General features: G+C 39.8%; 1 protein-coding gene across 2 annotated transcripts in view; it reads left to right on the top strand.

Moving 5' to 3' along the window:
- Nucleotides 1-15,482: 15,482 nt before the first annotated feature.
- The window catches only part of RNF141 (ring finger protein 141), a 47,516-nt gene continuing 41,658 nt past the window's right edge, over nucleotides 15,483-21,340 (top strand). Inside the window, exon 1 of one of the 2 annotated variants that reach the window (XM_061203004.1) lies at nucleotides 15,483-15,573. The gene's annotated coding sequence lies outside the window, so the exon portion shown is untranslated. Of the gene's footprint in view, nucleotides 15,574-15,853; nucleotides 15,955-21,340 lie in introns of those variants that run through there. The other variant, XM_061203005.1, reaches the window with a different exon arrangement.

Here is a 21,340-nt window from a genome sequence, read left to right as displayed (position 1 = left end):
AGCTAAAAAAAATGGAGCCCAGTGTCACAGACAGCTAGAAGTAGAGCCTGTTCTAGAAGTTTCCTTCTTCCTAGTCAGATTCTCTTTACTCTCCATTGAACAAAGAGAAATTGGAAGAATATGGGGGGCCATCCCAGGTCAGACCTACAATGCAGCCTACCAAAGCCAGTCTTCAAACGAGGCAGGTAGACAGCCATGTGATTATATTTGCAGGTGGTGCAAAGGATTTCCCTGCCCAGAAATTACTCTTCTCTATGCCTGTCTCTCTGGCTCAAACATTACAGATCCACTCTTTTGGACAAAGGTACTCTGTGTTGGGAAGGAGTCCCTTGTAAAATTGCATGCTTTTTATAAAGTCCAGGCCAACTGTCAGATATTAGCCTGCCAATGCGGGTCCAGTAAAGACAAGCTGATTTCCAAGGGTAGAAAGCAGGATTAAAAGCAGATGGCTTGAGACCCAGCACATGCTTGCATGTAGTGGGAGTTTCTAAATGTCCATTGGCTCGGACAGAATTGAATCATATTGACTTTCAAGCCAAAGAATTTTACATTTTATTGCCCTTCTCTAGACCTTTCGCTAGTGTCCAAAGCAAAATCAGTTGCTCTGGGGAAGAACAGGTTTCTAAAGACAATAATAATAATATGCAAGTAAATAAATTCTTCCTAAGGAACAGGAGGGTCACTCACACACTAAAAAAGAAAACGTTTAAGTCCCCAAACAGGAAGAAAAGCAATTATTTGTCAGTTCAATCTCCTAGTTAAATGTAAATAAAATTTCGTTGTTTACCCTATAATAGTCTACATGCAAGGTCAGGTTTGAGCTCAGAGCATTTTAATAATACTGAAGTCAGCTGGGAGCACTCTTTTTTCCCTCTTTCCACACTGTACTCTTTGGAAAGAAGTCACAATGCATAGCCCATACTTAAGTAGGGGAGTTACGTTCTGCCTCCTTGAAAGTGGAATGTCTACATAAGTTATTTGGCGTTCTCTTGCACACGATATTGATTTATTAATCTCCATTAATATATTCAATCACTTATTTCTATCAGTGTGGACTCATGAATATTTATTTTCTACTTTAGTATAATCTAACATTATGTAAGTTTTTCTTTTTTTTTTTTGCTCAAATTGCTCCAGCTTTGACCATTGGGAACTCTTTCCATTTGCTCCTTTGTCCCTTTGACCTACCCCTATCATTGTGTTTTTATTGGGCACTTCCTTACTTTCTGGTACTATGCAATGATCCAGGAGTTAGACGGCAGAAGGAAGGAGAGACCAGCTTTACACTACTTCAGCTATTGCTACAGGCAAGCATGATCGTGGAGATACTGGGCTTTTCTGTGGCAAAGTTCCAGAAGCTGGCCTAGCTTCATGGGTGGTGAGAGGCAACTACAGTCGTAGTAGCTTTCAGACTTAGTTTCTAAGCCCTTCCAACAATATTGTAAATACCTAATTCCCCTTGTTAAGGTTTTTCTGTTTAAAATAGTTGGAGAGGTTTCTGTTTGCTGCGAGGGAACACTGACAAATACAAATGATTCTTGAACACACTTTACAATTTGGCCTCAAACCCTTATCTCAAATTTTATCTCCAGTCATTCCTGCAAAGATACTTCATGATGCAACTACACAAGAATATTTGCCATTCCACAATGTAGTCAGAATGTAATGTTATGCCCTCTCATCTTTGCAAGTGCTGTTCCTTCTGTTTCAATGACCTTTGCTTTTCTTCCTTATTGTATTTGTTATCTGTTGCTGCATAACAAATTACCCCTAATCTTAATGGCTTATAATAACACTTATTATCTGGAGTTGTTGTGGGTCAGGAATCTGGATATGGCCAACCAGGCCCTCTGCTTCAGGGCTCTCACAGAGCTGCAGTCAAAGTGTCAGCCAGGGCTGTATTCTCAAGGCTCTTCTACAGGAGGAATTACTTTCGAGTTCATTCACATGATTGTTGGCAGGATTTAGTTCCTTGTTTGCTATTGGCCAAAGGCTGCCCTCAGTACTTTCCCATGTGGAACTCGCGATCGGGGCAGCTCACAGAATGGCAACTTGCTTCATCAGAGCCAGTAAGGCTGAAGAGTCAGAGAGTGTGCTAGTAAGATGGAAATCATCTTTTACACCTAATCTTGGAAGTGATACCCTATTACTTTTGCCATATTCTATTCATTATAAGCAAACTACTATGTCCAGCTCACACTTAAGAGGAGGGGATTATACGAGGGAATGAATAAATACCAGGAGGTGGGGGACCACTGGGAGTCATTTTAGAAGGCTGCCCCCTACGACGTTAATGATTCTTCTCATTCCTTCTCTTTGCAACTTGTATATCTATGTTAGCATATGCCGCATGGTATTACTGTTACTTGTGTTAGAAAAACTCAGTCTTCTTCCTGTGTGTCTTTCCTTTACTCTCACACTATTGCCACACTCACAGCACTTCTGACATCAGATATGTGTGGGGTTTTCTCCACAACAAGCATTTCTCTGGGACACCAGCTGGGTATCCTACAAGTTAACACAATTCTGACGCAGTCCACCTGGAGATAGCGTCAGAGGCCACAGGTTAAGGATTCAGTTCTATGAGCCTGCCCCTCCCTCCTACTTCAGACACCAATCAAATTCCAGGTTGTTACCCATGCTTCTAAACCACTGGCTATAAAGCAGAGGTTCCCACGACCCCTTGCTCATGTGATCAATTTACTAGGATGGCTCACGGAACTCAGGAAGACAGTTTGCTGTTTACCAGTTTATCTAAAGGGATGTGAAAAAGGATACAGATGCACATCCAGATGGAAGGGATGCACAGGACAAGGTATGTGGGAAGGGGTACAGAGCTTCTATGCCATCCCCAGATGCACCACGCTACCAGCACCTACAGGTGTCACCAACCTAGAAGCTCTCTGAACTCTGCACTTTGGGGATTTTTATAGAGGCTTCATCACATAGGCATGATCACTCATTAAGTCCATTTCCAGTCCCTCTCTGGAGAATGGGGGTGTGGCTGAAAGTTCCAAGCTTCTGATCATGACTTAGTCTTTCTGATGACCAGCCACCATCTAGAAGCCTACCAAAAGTCACCTCATTAGAACAAAAGACACGGCTATCACCCAGGAGAAAATTCCAAGGGATTTAGGAACTCTGTGTCAGGAACCACAGTCAAAAACAAAATATTAGAACAAAAGATGTTCCTAGTGTTTTTATCACTTAGGAAATTACAAGGGTTTTAGGCATTCTGTGCCTGGACCTGAGGGTACTATATGTATGTATTAGCACACACATAGCTGGCTCTCAGTAAATGCTGAATGAATGAATGCATACACTTGTTCGGATTTCATGAGCTCCAAGTCAATACCTTTATCCAGCTCTCTGTATTGAGTGTTAAGATCATTCAATACAGGGCCAATTGTTCCTGACTACCCAAATATTGTTCTTCCTGATGACTTTTTTCTTGGTTTAGAATGCAGTTGTGAACAAGCCAGAAGAATACATAAAGGCTATTGTACTTGAACTTTACTCTATGAGTTGGCCATTGACTCACCTCTATGAGTAATCTCATATTAATATTTATTTTAACAAGGAAACTGCAGTGTTTTGGACTGTGGTCAAGTTAAAGAAAGTTGAGCTCCCTCAGCAACCACAAAACCAATAAATATAGGCAAAATTTGGCTCCTCGGTCTCTAGACTTTTACTTTAGTCTTTGAAGTCTAGGGTGCTTTCTTGGTGACCTGAAATTCTGCATACTAAATTCTAAGATTTTCTAGAAATTAGGACCATTTGGGGGCATTTCCAGACTTTTTTTTTTAACTACTCCAATCATTGTTATTTTGTTTGGGTTTTTGTCTTCAGGTAAGTTGAAGACATTCTTCTGTGATCAAAAAAAAAAAAAAAAAGACAAAATCAGTTAAAAGTATAATCTCTATGAATATCAAAAGACCTAATAGAATACTATGTTGTGCATATTCTTTTACCTATGAAGATTATCATTTCATCAAAAGCTAAAATTGTAAATAATAGTAATAACAAAGACTTGGATGTTACAAAACTGCATAAAGCTACAGTATCATAGCAAAATATCTTAAAATCACATCATGTTTTCTCCACTAGTAGATTTCTTAAAAGATTCTATTAAAGGTGTACTATCAAGAGGAACTTCTATGTAGTAGAGGTATGGGGAGGAGATGTCTAAATCTGAAGATCCAGCATGGAAACTATGTTTGGGTTATAAATCTGGAAAGGGGGGTGGGATGAGGCATATGCCACTGTTAGACATCAGAGATGATGTGAACTCACCATGGGTATTGACTAGTGTCTAGGCAGAGGCAAGAGGCAAACCTGATGCCAGTGTGGACAGAAATATGGCTTTGTCTGTGGGAGATCTTGATCTCTGTCTGAAATCCCAGTGCAGGCAGATCAAAGCACTAAGATGCTCAGTGAAAATGACACAATGATACTTCAGTGAGTAAGCTGGGTAGTCTGCATCTGCATGGGGAGAAATGTCATGTGGTGCCAACCAGAGCTGGGGAACACTTCAAACTTTACTGGAAGCAAGAAAATATTCCCATCCTTGCTCCCACCTCTGTATGTCCCCTTTTTAATACCCCCTCATGGGAAGAGTCATTGCTAACCTGATTGATAAAGGCCAGGACCTCTAGTAGGCCTTATTTTACTGGTGAGTGGAGTTATTCTGCATTTAAGCTCAGGACTTATTCATGGCACTCATCTGTCAGCTTTCTGCTTCAGACCCTGGCATGGCCTGGTCCCTAGAGGCACAGTAGCCATCCTCATCCATCACTTCCACACTATATATGTGGTTAGATAAGTGGACTTGTGGCTCCCGTTGCATTCTTTTTTGGATAGTATTTAGGCCTCCAGCCGTAAGCCCTATGCCCAAAGCAGCTTCCACAGAGAGCCCTGCATTGGGGTTTATTGGCTGATATAAATAAAGTGTGGGTAGAGGCAGAGATCATTATCCTTGTTACACTATCTATACTTCCTTTACTCTCCTTTTCTAGAATGATGGCTTGGGAAGCACCAATGTAATCTGCATTTATCTGGCTCTGTTGAAGCTGAATCCTACTGCTTGAAAAAAAAAAGTTACCCTCCATGTTTATCCAGAAGCAGGCAACTCAGATGTGTTCACGAGCAAGTATGGTCACCTTCCACCTGGCACTAAGTTTTTTCCCACTGCTCTTGGTCTAATTCCACTCCAGTAAGTGCTATCATATCTTCCATTAGGCACTCTGGCCACTTGTGCTTGTTTCTTCCTTTTCCCACCAAGCACCATGACTATTTCCTCTAGATATCAATAAATCTACCAGGCACTACAGTCTCTACTGAGTACTGCTTCTATTTCCTCGGGGAACTGCCACACCAACAAGACACCGCTGACTTTGCCAGACTCTGCTGCTGCTTCCCTGGTAATATCCTCCGTGGCATCTACCAGCAATGCTACTTCTCTTGATGACACCTTGTCTACTGGAGACTGCTGTTTTTTCCTCTAGTCACCACAAAATTCTGCAGGCACTGCCATCTCTACCAGCTATTATTGCAGTTGCCTGACACCAGTGCTGATGCACTGGAATCCCTGATGTACCAAAGCTAAGGAATGTGCTGGATAGGCTTGCTGGATTTAGCAAAGCAAACACCAGGATGCCCAGTTAAATTTGAATTTCTGGTAAACAATAAATAATATTTTAGTCCCAGTTATTTGTGTGAAGTAACATTTGGGACATAATTACACACACAAAAAATCTGTTGTATACCTGAAATTCAAATTTAACTGGGCATCCTGTATTTTATCTAGTAACCCTAGTGTGAAACAAGTGGATGATTAGTGCTTCTCTCTCCATTTGTGATTAACTGCATTTGAAATGGACCAAAGCAGTACTTACCATAACCTAATATACTGACTTTTTAGTGCAGACAGCTGTTGCAGTTTTTATTAACATCCCTCTATAAATCTATGACATGGACTTGATTCCATGGGAATTGGTTCATGGATAAAATCTACTTAAAATCACCTCATTCCAGCCTACACTCCATCCCATGACAAAGGCTTTATTAGGCAATCATTCATAATGGCCTGGTTTCCTTTTCCCTTCAGATGAGTTCTCTCCACAGAGGAAAAAAAGAGCAACAGAGGAGGAGGTTATCCCAACCAGATATTAAAACATATTATAAAGCCCCTATAATTAAAACAATGCAGTACTAGTACATGAAAAGACTGATCAAGATTTAAAATCTTGTAATATTAAATTTAAATTAGGAATATCAGTATGAACTCTAGATTGTTATTTTCTTTTCAATTTCCCTAGTTCTGTCTATTGAAAAGGACTAGAAGTAATGACAATCCAATAGCTATGGATCTATCTAGTGACCAGATTGGACCTCTACCTACCATTCTCCAGTAAAAGGATCCAGAATTCCTTGGAAGAATGGTAGTTCCAGATCTGGAGCAGGAAATATAGAAGATAAGCCAGGGACCAGAATGCAAGCAAGCTATAAAAGTCTTGCCAAAAAGACCATATACTGTGACTACCATTGGCTAAATATGGGACAATATAAATATCAAAAGTAATAATAAATGCAATTGATCAAATATATAAAACCCATGAATTCATAATTATACTAAAAAAGTTAAAATTCCACACATTGGACACAATTGCAAGTAACTAGGTACCAACTCCTTAAGAGGAAAGAATTTGGTATTTCTCCTGTCTTTCCTGTATGGAAGTATTTCAGTGTAACCAAATACCCTTGGTTCGTAAGGAAAAGTTTTTTACAGAAGTGATGTTGCTAAGTTCTGATAATTAGAAAATCACCCTAGTTTTGTAATCCCTAATAAAATGGATTCAGACTACCACCATAATGGATAAAGGCATTAGATGAAATATTGATGGGAACCCCAGTGATCAGTCTTAATAAAGCAGATATCGTGGGCCTCCTGATGTGATGCAGCATGAAGCACACAGCACAACCTATGAGGTATTCCTGCCAAAACAGTTGAACATGAAACAAATCAAGCCTCTAAAGCCAAACTGCATATATGGGAAATATGACAAGAAAAGGGAACAAGGTAAATGGAAGAAAACAGATAAATCCAGAATGTAGGGAGAGTCTATACAACCACTGGCCCAGAGTGATAGTCCTTATGCGTTTAGGCAGCTAAACCTTGGTCCCTAGTTATTCAATCAAACACTCACCTAAGTGTTGCTGTGAAGGTATTTTGTACGTGTAATTAAAGTCTGTAATCAGTTGACTTTAGGTAAGGGAGATTATCCAAGATAATCTGGGTAGGTCTGATTCAATCAGCTGAAAGAATTTAAGAGCAAAACTGAGGCTTCCCAGAAGAAGAAATTCTGAGTGTGGTGGTTTCCACTCACGCCCAAGAGCTCCAGCCTGCCCTTCCTGACAGCTTGCTTTTTGGATTTCCAGCTAAGCCCAATAGCCCTGACCACTAAATCAATTCCTAGCAATAAACTTCTTAGTTTATACTTCCTACTTGCTCTGTTTCTCCAGTTGAACCCTAACACACCCAGTTTTTGTAACAACTTGATAGTATGAAAAAAGCAGGAGAGACAGACTGTTCTAAATTTTAAAAACCTTAAAATTTAACGATCAAATGCTATGAGAGGCCATACAGGGCTACGCTGAGATCAGTGATCACAGGACATAGTGAGGAAGGATTGTTTGGATCCTAATCCAAAACAAATTAGTACAAATTTACTATCTGTAAAAAGACTTTATTTACATAATCTGGGAAATGTAATTATGGACCAGCTGCTTCTAGTCTTTGTTTTTCCATGTAGCAGAGTGATAAACTGACCTGGGTTTTGCTCTCCTGGGATAGACTTTGTCATTTCCCGTTAGTCTGTCTCTCTGACAACAAGGACCCAAAAAAACCAAGGTGAAGAGCTTCCAGGATTGGAGCAAGTAATCTCTATGTTGTTCTTGAACTTTCTCCCTTCATTTCCCCCGACCCGGTCTGTATGCATTGGATTGATCCTTCCTTGGACTATACGTGATAATGGTAAGGTTTGAGGCTCACATTTGCACAAGGAGAAGCATGACTTCTTTCATCTGTAGTATTATTAGGCCCAGCTGGTTTAGGAAAAAACAGACTTCCAGAGGGAAGAGCTTAAAGGAACAGAGACGGCTAATTGCTGGAAGTAAAACATTGTGAAAGGATCTGACAGCTAGGGGAGAGAATGTTAACTTGTCTCTTAGCCAAAAAAGGTTGTCAGGGAAGTGGATTCCTCTGGTTTCAGTAAGGCAGAAAGTGTTCACAGAAAAAGCAGAAAATGGCAGAAGAGTTGTTGGCAGGAAAACGGGAATTCCTAGGGTCAAACTGAGGTGGCTGAGGCAGAGAAGAAGCTTGCTTAAGGTGAGGGATGAGTTATGACAAAGGTAGGTGGGCCGTGGAGAGTTGTGTTAAGATCAGTGATCACAGAACATCGTGATGAAGGATTGTTGGGGAGGGTGCTCGGAGGTGGCTTGGATTGACAAGATAATGCTGGGGGTAGATAGTATACAGAGCTGACTCTCCCCAAGATCCAGATAGATCTTTGGGGCAATCTTTGGGGTGGTAAATTCATCCATTTAAAACAGTTCCCAAACACTAAGGCCCATTTTGTTGACCTGCTCTGGCTTAATATTGAGTACCAGCACCTTAATGGTGTAGACTTAAAAGATAATATTTTAAGTTGCTTGGCCTGGCAGCAAGATACAAGATAGACTGAATAAATATGTTTCAGGATAGGTTGATCGGCTAAGGTATACTAATCTATCTGTGGATGTGGATCTAACATGGAACTTAGACTGAGATGATAGGAATAAACAAGAATGGGTTAAACCCAATAGTAAAATACAGTAGCTAAAACAGGAGGTTCTGAAATCAGACAGTGGGTTTGAATCCCTGCTCTGCCATGTATGCACTATATGAAATTGGGCAAGTTATTTCACCTCTCTAGGACTCTTTTCTCTTCTGTAAAATTGAGATGATCTTAGTAGCTTTAAAATCTGTCTTTTAGGACCATTGTGAGGCTTACAGGAGATAATATATATAGAACACTAAGAACTCAAAAAGAAAAAAAAAGGATTAAAAAAATGAGAAGAAATTTTAAAGAATGTACAGGATACCATGACAGAATGCTTTAGGAGACAGAAAGAAATCTCTTTATATGATTGAGCCTGGGAGACCAGAAGGAATATTGAGGCCACTTTGATATAGAAATTGTTGGGTTCAGGTGCCATTACTGTGGTATTCATTCCTATGGGAGATACCCTATGTAATTAGGGAAGTACAGGATTGATACACCAATGAAAGTTAACAATTGGCAATGTTGATTTGGGAATCATCTGTATACAGGTGATAATTGAAGCTAGGAGTGCATGAGCTCTCCAAATGTTTAAAAAATAAAAGCAGAGGGCTGAGGCCAGAGCTTGAGAAGCAGCAGCCTGAGAGGAGGGATCAATCAGATGTAAAAACCTCAAAGTGCAGCATCCTGGAAGATGATGCTTTCATCTCAACTGTAGGTGACTCGTTGTTCCTCCGTATTCTACACTGATCTAATTAAAAGCAGTAACTAGAGCGAAAGCAGTACATTGTGAGGGAAAAGCACTAGACTAGTGGCCAGAAAATCTGGATTCTAACCCAGCTTAGTTAACTTGCTCTGTAGTCCTTAGTTGAATCATTTCCCACCTTTGGATCTCAGTTTCCTCATCTATAAAAGAAAAATGTTGGACCAGATGATTTATTAGACAGTTCTTTCGACTTTATGATTTTATGAATTACATACAGGAAGTTAAAAATGTTTACAATCCATAGCCACTGAAAGCCTTCCTCATATATTCCCACAGTCCTGTCACAGATGTTTAGTGACCTTACGAAAAGCAGGAGACATTGAACATACTTTCCTAGAAAAGTATTTCAAAAGTCTCTCAAATTTTCCTGGTCTTCACTACAGGACTGTGTTTACTACAATTTTATTGAAGCCTCTGTGCTTTAACTGGAAAATACCTATATAAACTATGACAATCTGAATACACATTACAAATTGCAAGATTCATTATAAAAGGATCCTTCTTATAAAAGGATTACCTTAGAGATTTCTTCTCCCATAACTCTTCTTTAAAATTTTTCTTAAAATTGTAGTTGATTTACAAGGTTGTGTTAGTTTCAGGTGTACAGCATAGTGATTCGGTGATATATATATTCAGGTTCTTTTCCACTATAGGTTATGACAAGATATTGAATACAGTTGGACATTGTTGTTTATCTATTTTATATATAGTAGTGTGTATCTGTTAATCCCAAACTCCTAATTATCCCTCCCCCATAACTGTTAATATTTATATTTATGGTTTCCTACAAACATTTTTCCTACACTTTTTCTATATATGAAAGAAAAATAAAGGCTTCCTTATCTTGCTACAAAACAACTTCATAAGTCCTATTCCAGAGAGAATCCTAACCTCTTCTGTTATGGTTTTTAAGATAATCCTTATTACTGTCCTATTGTTTTACATTCTAGCTCATTCATTATGCTTGTGCAAAGTTAAGAAAAAAGCTGTAGTGATGAGAAAGAACTATCTAGAGATGTCAATAATAACACTAATTTTTAAATATTTTAGTCTTGTAGTCTTGCCTATAGTCTAATCCTCACTATACTCTCCATGAGGTATATAAGAGTACTGGCCCTGTTTTACAAAATTTTTTTTTTTGGACTTCCCTGGTGGCGCAGTGGTTAAGAATCCACCTGCCAGTGCAGGGACGATCCCTGATCCGGGTTTGATCCCTGGTGTGGGAAGGTCTCACATGCCACAGAGCAACTAAGCCCGTGCGCCACAACTACTGAGCTTGCACTCTAGAGCCTGCAAGCCACAACTACTGAGCCCGCGCACCACGACCACTGAAGCCCGTGCGTCCAAGAGCCCATGTGCCTCAACTACTGAGCCCACGCGCCACAACTACTGAAGCCCACGTGCTCTAGGGTCCATGTGCAACTACTGAAGGCCACGCTCCTAGAGCCCATGTTCCACAACAAGAGAAGCCACTGCAATGAGAAGCCTGTGCACCACAATGAAGAGTAGCCCCCACTTGCCGCAACTAGAGAAAGCCCACGCGCAGCAATGAAGACCCAATGCAGCCAAAAAGAAAAAAAATTTTTTTTAATAAAATTAAATTAAAAAAAAATTTTTTTTTCAGTTGCACCAGGTTTTAGTTGCAGCAGGCAGGCTCCTTAGTTGTGGCTCGTGGGCTCCTTAGTTGTGGCTTGTGGGCTCCTTAGTTGTGGCACATGTGCTCCTTAGTTGAGGCTGATGGGCTCCTTAGTTGCGGCTCGGGGGCTACTTAGTTGTGGTATGAGTGTGGGATCTAGTTCCCTGACCAGGGATCGAACCCATGTCCCCTGCATTGGGAGGTGGATTCTTAACCACTGCACCACCAAGGGAAGTCCCCCCAGTTTATAAAATTGAAGGCAGTTTGCAGAGTGATTTTCCTGATTCCCAGGCTCAGATCAGGCTGAAATATAAAGCTTCTTAAAATATTAATAGATATATCTTTTTCCCCAATATCATTAAGGTATAATTGGCATCTAATAAACTGCACATGATAGAAGTGTACAATTTGAGAAGTTTTGACACATGTATACACGTATGAAACCATCACTATAATTAAGAAAATGAACATATCTATCACCCCAAAAAGTTTCCTCCTGCCCCTAAGTAATACCACCCTCCCACTCATCTCTACCCTGGCACCTTTTCATCCCCCAGCCCAAGTAACCACTGACCTTTGTGTCACTATAGTTTGGATTCTCTAGAATTTTATATCAATGGAATCACACAGCATGAATTGTTTTTTAGTCTGGTTTCTTTCACTCAGAATAATTACTTTGAGATTCATCCATGTTGTTGAGTATATCAGCTGCTCATTGCTTGTTATTCCTGAGGAGTATGCCATTGTGTGGATAAACCACAGTGTGTTTTCCATTCACCTGTTGATGGACATTTGGGTTGTTTCCAGTTTGGGCCTATTACAAATAATGCTGCCATGAATTCATGTATAAGTCTTTGTGGGTAAATACCTAGGAGTGGAATGGCTGGATCATATGGTAGGTGTATGTAGCTCTTTTAAAAATGGCCAAACTTTTTCCCAAAAAAGTTGTATCATTTTACATTCCCAACATGCAGTATATGAGAATTCCAGTTGTTCCACATCCTTACCAACACTTTATATGATCAGTCTTTTTAATTTTAGCCATTCTAATAACTAGGGTGTGCAGTGATACCTCATTGTACTTCTAATTTGCATTTCCCTAATGATAATGATGTTGAGCATCTTTTCGTGTGCTTATTTTGTCATCCATATATTTTCTTTGGTGAAGTGCCTATTTAAATTTTTTGTCCACTTAAAAAAATTGGTTGTCTTCTTATTGAATTGCAACATTTCTTTATATATTCTAGTTAGAAGTCCTTTGTCAAATATATGTTTTGCAAATACTTTCTCCCAGTCTGGGGCTCACCTTTTCGTTTTCTTAAGTGTGTTTTGAAAAGCAGAAGTTTTAATTTTGAGGAAGTGAAATTTATTACATGTAATTTTTTTCCTTTTATGGATTGTGCTTTTTGTGCCGTTTTCTTAATCTTTGCCAAATCCAAGGTCACTAAGATTTTTCTCCTATGTTCTCTTCTATAAGGTTTATAATTTTAGCACTTAAATTTAGATTTATGATACATTTTTAGTTAATTTTTGCATATGATATGAGGACAGGATCAAGATTCTTTTCTTTATTTTTATTTTTAGCATATGCTATCCAGTTGTTCCAGCATCATTTGTTGAAAAGATTATCCTTCCCCCATTGAACTGCTTTGGCATATTTCTTGAAAATCAATTGACCATATTTGTGTAGGTCTGTCTCTGCACTCTATTCTGTTACATTGCTCTATTTGCCTGTCTTTACACCAGTACCACACTGTGTTAATTACTGTGTCTCTTATAAAGTCTTGAAGTCAGGTAGTCTAAGTCCCTCAACTTTGTTTTTCTTGATCAAAGTATTGGCTACTCTAGGTAGCATTTTCATAGAAATTTTAGAATCAGCTTTTGTAATTCCCACAAAATGAACCTGCTATGATTTTTATTGGACTTTCCCTAAGTCTATAGATCAATTCAGAGAAAAATGACATTTTAAAACGATTGAATCTTCTGATCCATGAACATGATATATCTCTGTATTTAGATAATTAATTTCTCTCACAATATTTCAGAGTTTTCAATTTATATGTCTTTCACGTTTTGGTCCAATGTATCCCTAAGTTTGTGTATGTGTGTGTTTGTTTTGGGTTTTTTTTTGCTGCTAAATGGTATTTAAAACATTTCAAAGTCTAATTTTTCATTGTTACTATAGAGAAATAAACTGATTTTTATATACTGACTTGGTATCCTTTGAAACTCACTTCTAGTTCTAGTAGATTTTTTTTGTAGTATTCTAAAGTATTTTTGTCTGCAAATACAGTGTTCTTTCTTTCTTTCCAATGTAATGCCTTTTAAAAAATTTATTTGTCTGGTTTTATTGCACTGACTAGAACCTCCAACACTACATTTAACTGAAAGCAATTTTTTCAGAGAAATAGTCCTGACTCCTGGCCCAGATTAGGCTCAACTATAGGACTTTGTTGAATTTAATTAGATTTTTAAAAATCATTATGTATGGTTCATTATTAGGCTGTTAGTTTTTACCACATTCAAATATTCATCAAATGTTCAAATGTTGAACAATTACTGCATGCCAGGCTTTGTGCTGGTTGTCAGGAAGACAATCCTCAGTACACTCTCCATAAGGTATATAAAAGGAGTACACATAACACAACACTGTAAATCAACTATACTTCAATAAAAAAAATTTTTTAAGGGATACACAGACACATGGATCTGGCCCTAATGAAGTCTCACCACCTCACTGAGGCAGTTTAGAACAAGAATTAAAAAGCACAGGCTCAGGGCTTCCCTGGTGGCGCAGCGGTTAAGAATCCCCCTGCCAATTCAGCAGACATGGGTTCGAGCCCTGGTCTGGGAAGATCCCACATGCCGCAGAGCAACTAAACCTGCGTGCCACAACTACTGAGCCTGCGCTCTAGAGCCCGCGAGCCACAACTACTGAGCCTGCATGCCACAACTACTGAAGCCCACGCGCCTACAGCCCGTGCGCCACAACAAATGAAGCCACAGCAATGAGAAGCTCGCATGCTGCAACGAAGAGTAGACCCCGCTCACTGCAACTAGAGAAAGCCCATGCGCAGCAACGAAGACCCAATGCAGCCAAAAATAAATAAATTAAATAAATAAATTTAAAAATATATTTTTTTAAAAAAAGCACAGGCTCAGGGTTCAGTCAGCTTGGGTTTGAATCTGCCTCTGCTCCTTACTGATTGGTTGACCTTGGAAAACTTGACTTTCTTAAGCCTGTTTCTTCAACTGTAAAATGAGAGTATTAATAATACCTACCTCATAGGACTGCTGTGCGGATTAAATGAATTAATACTTTCAAAGTACTCAGAACAGGGCTTGGCACATAGTAAATTGTCAACAAATATTATCTATTATTAGAGGGCAAGATTAGTTCTTGCAAGGTAAATCTACAAATGACTGGGGAAGGATGAGTGTGGCAACATGCCCAAGCATAAGAAGTAGTTTAATTTAGCTGCTAAGCCTAAAGGCGATACTGAGAGTCATACCTGGGTCTAAATCCTTGCTCTGCTGTTTATTGGCTGTGCAACTTGAAGCGAACTATTTAAACAAGAGCAGTGCCTATAAAGTGCCTAGTATAGTATTTGGCACACAACAGATGCTTAATACACAGCAATTATCCACTACGGACGTTCTGAAAAGCCATGATCTCGCCAACATGTGTTCATAATAATAATAGTTGCCATTTACTAGGGCTTACCATTTTGGACCCTGTGCTGGTTACTTTCTATATATTCCCTTTTATGCTTCTTAATCTAGCTAGGTGAGCATAATGGGCCCCCTTCATGATAAAGAAACGAGATGATCTTTGTGTAGCTATAACCAGTGGGAGGTTGGAGGCCTAATAAGTAGTGGCTTGGAATCCAACCCTTGACCAAACCGGGGCTCGCAGTGCCTTTGCCACCCGCTGGGGTCTCGATCAGGGGATGGGGCCAGGAGAGCCGGCACCCACCAGGCCGCACCCACTGCGGCCCCACGCAGCCTTAGCCTCGAGGAGCCTGCCAGGCGAGGCCTCTTCCGCCGCCACTAGGGCACGGCCCCCTCCTTGGCCTCCGCCGCCACACTTCCCTATCGGATGGCCTCCGGGGCCGGGGCCTCGCAGGTCCTCAGGAAAAGCTGAGCCAGCTAGCCGAAGCTCTGGGGAGGAAGGTTGGGCACCGTCTCTAAGCAACGCGCTGGGGCGGGGGGAGGTGGGCACGCCCTGTACGTCACTGAGGTGCGACCGGGTGGCGGTCGGAGCCGCCGCCGCCGCCGCCGCCGCCTGCGGGTCTGAGAGGCTGGCTGAGGCGGCGCTGCTGCTGCCGGAAGCGCGATGCCTTGAATCTGGGGTGAGCTCCGTAGCGCTGGTCTGTCGCCGCTTCCTCTGCCCGCTGCTCCACAGCCCTCGGACAGGCAGGAGAAACGCCGGCCAGGCCTCGACTGCCGCTCCGGGCTTCCGTGGGGAAACAAGCCCCGACCCGCCGCCGCCGTTTCTAGGCCTCGGCTTAGGGTGTGGAGCTGGCTTGGGAGGCCCTTCCGTGGTCGCACTGTCTCTAAGCCAGTGGTTTCCAGTGACAGAGCGTGGAAGTGGCTTGTCCCGTTTTGCGGGGGGGGAGTGGTTCTGGGGGATCAGGAGACAGCTTTTCCTCCTCGAGCGCGGATCCGCTTTTGAATGTTGCCGCCGGCGCAGTCAGTCGGCCAGCGGACGTAGCTGTTGGTTCCTAGTGCAGGTGCGCTTGAGGCGGGGCGGTGGCGGAAGGGTGGTGGGTGTGTTGAGTTAACGCGCGAGTGAGGCTAGAAACCTGTGCGCGCCCGCCGCCCGCCGCCCGGGACACCCCAATTAGAAACCCTTGCCTGGGTGATGGCTCAGAAATGGCCAAGTCCGTCTACTTAACCCGTCCTCCCGTTCTAAATTAGCTTAGGCTGCTCCCCTTGCCAAAGGCCTGGCCTTGTCGAACCAGCCACCGTGAGACCCGGCAGAGACCAGAAGTTTTCTGGCTACTAATTGTAGTATTCATTCTTGGAAAGGAAACTTTCTGTGTCGCTTTTGAAATGATTTTTTTGTTATTTTTATCGTGTTACAGAATGTGAGTTTACTATTATTGTTCAAATTTATCCCCAGCCCCTTTAAAATTGCAGTGTACGTCCGTGTTCTGACCCTGTCCTATTTCACCGTGCCAGGTGATGCAGTTCTCATCTCTGGCGTATTTCTAAACCGGTCGTGACACTTCCTATGGCTTACAACTCTTAGATCTTATGCATGAAGTGATTCTTTTCCACCTCCCCCCACCCCGCGCGCCCATTCTTCCTGCTATAATATGAGCTCCATCCGTTCTGAATTTCATCTGGAACGTGAGGTGCCCCGGACCAACGATCCTAAATTAGTCGCCTCTATATTGGAAAGCCCTCTAAGAAGTGATGCTTTCTGAATTCAGAACTCAAAAATAGTATGAATATTTCTCCTTTCCTCTGATGCTGCCTGGCTGCAGTTTCTAAATATTTTCCTCCAGGATATGGTTGTGTGTTTCCAAAATGTGTTCTTTGTCATTTGATAAAAGTGAGTTTTATATTTGGTGTGTGTTGTCTGATCCTTCTTAGTTCACATTTAAGCACTTGGCACACTTCCTTTCCCTTTCTCTTCCCCAAAAGGCAGAGAATGTCCAGAGAGAATTCTTACAAATCTAGTTAGTGCATTTTTCCAGATATGAAATGTATTTAGTAAACACCCTGGTGATATCAGAAACCCATGTTTTCAGTCTCCAAGTACTATCCTTTTGTAGTTTTTCTTTGCATAAAATTTTTGTCTGATTAAGGTCTTTGAGCCCAGAACAGGCATTCTAGACTCTATAGTGGCTCTGACTAGTCTGATAGTTTCAATATGGTCTGTAATAACTGCTGTTACTTTCTTGTCTTGCAGGACAGCTGATAATCTGTTTACAGATCTAGAGTTTGAGTAAACAATGAGTAATAAAATAGGGACCTAGTTTTTAGTACTTAGTTTTTTTACTGATGCTAAAACGGACTTAACAGTGAAAATAGTTGATGATTATTTCAACTATAAATATCTCTTCTGTAAGTAAAGAAGTTGATACAAAATTTCATGGAGGTCTCAGAGAGGTTTTCTAAATACTACAGTATTTGTGAGCTAGTCATCTTGTATTTCCAGGCTTTTCATCTTTGCTTTAATCCTTTTATGAATGGATATGGTTTAAATTTTCCTGAAGGTTTTTTTTTTCCAGTTACCCATGATGTGATTTTTATAGCTTTACAAAGCATATTTGAACTACAGCAATTCATTTTGTTAGAAAAAGCAGTGATCAAGTGTATGTTACCGCCCACTAGGGAATGTGGCATTTTTGGAATCCTTGATATTCTTATGAGTTTCAAAATAACAATTATTCTTTATTTAGAAAATCCTTCAAATGTTTTTTTGAAAGCACATTGTTATCCTGCTTGAAAGGACTAAATTATAGGGGCACAATAGTATGAGAGCTGCCAGTTCTTTGAGAAGTCTTGACCAGAGATTTATCTTTTGCTGAATTCTATGCCAGTGGTTTGCAAATTAAGTTCCTGTTCAATACTGCTGTTTCATGATCTAGAGGGAAGTATTTTGCTCATACCAAATAATGAAAATTTCTCAATTTACATAAACATTAATGATACATTTTTACAATTTTATATTTTTTCTTCCATGTATTTTTTTTTAACTTCGGCTTCTCTGCAACTAGTAGATGACTGAACAAGTTAACAAAACTCAAAAGAATACTAAGTTAATAATAAAAAACCAGAAACTGTCAGCAATATTTACTGTATCCATTCACAAACATTTATTGTGTGCTTGTGTATCTGCCAGAAGAGAGAACACAGCTACTACCCTCAAGAAGCTCACAGAGGGGGATGGTCAAGTGACCTAACTGATGATATGTGCTGTGATAGAAGAATGTGCCGAGTCACCAAAGAGGAACATTGAAAAACCTGTGGCGGGTGACTAGAGGGTGGCCTCAGCAGATTGTTTCATGAACATGCATGCACCCTTGATTGTGGTTTTATTGCATCTAGATCACAGAGTCATATTTTTATGCCCATGGTGGATGTTGACATTTATCATTTTATGGTATTCAAAATGAACTGTAAATCCCGGGCTCTCTCCACTGAACCAGGTTGAGAACCACTTTTCCATGCTCTTTCAGTAGTCTCTAGATAGTGTTCCCTTTTAATCTGAGGAGTTAATAATTAGGTTTCCCAGATACCTGATACCAAGTGGAATTACAAGATAAGTTAATATGCTGCCTCAAATTATAAATTTTATTCAAAGTTAGGACACCAGTTCAAAACAATGCAGAAACAAAAGGGACCATTTTCTTTTTTTCTGGGGGGGGGTACTTTTCATTGAGGTATAAATGATGTACAATATTATATAAGTTTCAGGTGTACAACATAGTGAATTATAATTTTTAAAGGTTATACTCCATTTATAGTTATTATAAAATATTGGCTATATTCCCTTTGTTGTACAGTATATCCTCGTAGCTTACCTATTTTATACACAATAGTTTGTATATCTTAATCCCCTATCCCTATCTTGCCCCTCCCCTTTTCCCCCTCCCCACTGGTAACCACCAGTTTGTTCTCTGTTATATCTGTGAGTCTGTTTCTTTTTTGTTATATTCACTAGTTTATTTTTTTAGATTCCATATATTAGTGATGCATATGGTGTTTGTTTTTCTCTGTCTGACTTACTTCATTACTTCAATTTCAGGTGTACAGCAAAGTGAATCAGTTATACAGATACATATATCCACTCTTTTTTAGATTCTTTTCCCATATAGGCCATTACAGTGTACTGAGTAGTGTTCCCTGTGCTATACAGTAGGTCAATATTAGTTAACTATTTTATATATAGTAGTGTGTATATGTCAATCCCAATCTCCCAATTTATCCCTCTCCCCCTTTCCCCCTTGGTAACCATAAGTTTGTTTCCTACATCTGTGACTCTATTTCTATTTTGTAAATAAGTTCATTTGTACCATTTTTTTAGATTTCACATATAAGCAATATCATATGATATTTGTCTTTCTCTGACTTAATTCAGTCAGTATGACAAACTCTAGGTCCATCCATGTTGCTGCAAATGGCATTATATTTCGTTCTTTTTTATGGCTGAGTAATATTCCATTGTATATATGTACCACATTTTCTTTATGCATTCATCCATTGATGGAGATTTAGGTTGCTTCCATGTCCTGGCTATTGTAAATAGCACTGCAATGGATATTGGGGTGCATGTATGTTTTCAAATTATGGTTTTCTCTGCATATATGCCCAGGAGTGGGATTGTTGGATCATATGGTAGCTCTATTTTTAGTTTTTTAAGGAACCTTCATTTTGTTCTCCATAGTGGCTATACCAATTTACATTCCCGCCAAGAGTGTAGGAGGGTTCCCTTTTCTCCACACCCTCTCCTGCATTTATTGTTTGTAGATTTTTTGATGATGGCCATTCTGACCGGTGTGAGGTGGAGGTTTGATTTGCATTTCTCTAATAATTAGTGATGTTGAGCATCTTTTCTTGTGCTTGTTTGGCCATCTGTATGTCTTCTTTGGAGAAATGTCTGTTTAGGTCTGCACATTTTTTGATTGGGTTGTTTGTTTTTTGAAATAGAGCTGCATGAACTGTTTGTATATTTTGGAGATTAATCCCTTGTCAGTTGCTTCCTTTGCAAATATTTTCTCCCATTCTGTGGGTTGTCTTTTTGTGTTTATGGTTTCCTTTGCTGTGCAAAACCTTTTAAGTTTAATTAGGTCCCATTTGTTTATTTTTGTTTTTCTTTTCATTACTCTAGGAGGTGGATCAAAAAAGATCTTGCTGCAATATACGTCAAAGAGTGTTTTACCTATGTTTTCCTCTAAAAGTTTTATAGTGTCCGGCCTTACATTTAGGTCTTTAATCCATTTTGAGTTTATTTTTGTGCATGGTGTTAGAGAATGTTCTAATTTCATTCTTTTACATGTAGCTATCCAGTTTTCCCAGCACCATTTATTGAAGAGACTGTCTTTTCTCCATTATATATTCTTGCCTCCTTTGTCGTAGATTAATTGACCACAGGTGCATGGGTTTATCTCTGGGTTTTCTATCCTGTTCCATTGATCTATATTTCTGTTTTTGCACCAATACCATACTGTGTTGAATACTGTAGCTTTGTACTTTAGTCTGAAGTCAGGGAGCCTGATTCCTCCAACTCCGTTTTTCTTTCTCAAGATTGTTTTCACTATTCGGGGTCTTTGTGTTTCCGTACAAATTAAAAAATTGTTTTGTTCTAGTTTTGTGAAAAATGCCATTGGTAATTTGATAGGAATTGCATTGACTCTATAGATTGCCTTTGGTAGTATAGTCATTTTGACAGTATTGATTCTTCCAATCTAAGAACATGGTATATCTTTCCATCTGTGTCATCTTCAGTTTCTTTCATCAGCATTTTATAGTTTTCAGAGTACAGGTCTTTTGCCTCCTTAGGTAGGTTTATTTCTACGTATTTTATTCTTTTTGATGCAATGGTAAATGGAATTGTTCCCTTAATTTCTCTTTCTGATTTTTTGTTGTTAGTGTATAGGAATGCAAGAGATTTCTGTGTATTAATTTTTTATCCTGAAACTTTACCAAATTCATTGATGAGCTCTAGTAGTTTTCTAGTAGCATCTGTAGGATTTTCTATGTATAGTATCTTGTCATCTTCAGTGACAGTTTTACTTCTTCTTTTCCAATTTGGATTCCTTTTATTTCTTTTTCTTCTCTGATTGCCATGGCTAGGACTTCCAAAACTACGTTGAATGAAAGTGGTGACAGTGGACATCCTTGTCTTGTTCCTGATCTTAGAGGGAATGCTTTAAGCCTTTCACCATTGAGAAAGATGTTAGCTGTGGGTTTGTCATATATGGCCTTTATTATGTTGAGGTAAGTTCCCTCTATGCCCACTTGCTGGAGAGTTTTTATCATAAATGGGTGTTGAATTTTGTCAAAAGTTTTTTCTGCATCTATTGAGATGATCATATGGGTTTTATTCTTCAGTTTGTTAGTGTGGTGTATCACACTGACTGATTTGTGGATATTGAAGAATCC

Source organism: Eubalaena glacialis, chromosome 10 (assembly GCF_028564815.1).
Source record: "Eubalaena glacialis isolate mEubGla1 chromosome 10, mEubGla1.1.hap2.+ XY, whole genome shotgun sequence".
NCBI classification, from domain to species: Eukaryota; Metazoa; Chordata; class Mammalia; order Artiodactyla; family Balaenidae; genus Eubalaena; species Eubalaena glacialis.
This window is presented reverse-complemented; position numbering and strand designations above follow the sequence as displayed.